Source organism: Pteropus vampyrus, unplaced genomic scaffold (genome assembly GCF_000151845.1).
Source record: "Pteropus vampyrus isolate Shadow unplaced genomic scaffold, Pvam_2.0 Scaffold2450, whole genome shotgun sequence".
Taxonomy (NCBI): domain Eukaryota; kingdom Metazoa; phylum Chordata; class Mammalia; order Chiroptera; family Pteropodidae; genus Pteropus; species Pteropus vampyrus.
In genome coordinates, this window is record NW_011891231.1 from 2,881 (window position 1) to 3,290 (window position 410).

The following is a 410-nucleotide window of genomic DNA, read 5'->3' on the forward strand; positions in this document are numbered from 1 at the left end:
ATTGCAAGGACCTTGTTGACTTACGAGGTCCTTATTTATTTATTTTTTATTTTTTATGTTTTACGCCTACGGCACCTGGTCCTCCCAGGTGGTCTCCCATCCAAGTACTAACCAGGCCCGACCCTGCTGAGCTTCCGAGATCAGACGGGATCCTTGGTTGACCTCACAGATTGCAAGGACCTTGTTGACTTACAAGGTCCTTATTTATTTATTTTTTATGTTTTATGTTTTACGCCTACGGCACCTGGTCCTCCCAGGTGGTCTCCCATCCAAGGACTAACCAGGCCCGACCCTGCTGAGCTTCCGAGATCAGATGGGATCGGGCGTGTTCAGGGTGGCGTGGCCGGAGACTCTGCAGATTTTCTTGACACGATCGTGAAACTGAGCATGAATTAATCTCTTTCATTTTC

General features: G+C 47.8%; 1 pseudogene; it reads right to left on the reverse strand.

Annotated features, from left to right (window-relative positions):
- Positions 1-232: 232 nt before the first annotated feature.
- LOC111734617 lies at positions 233-351 on the reverse strand (annotated as a pseudogene).
- Between the last annotated feature and the right edge of the window lie 59 nt (positions 352-410).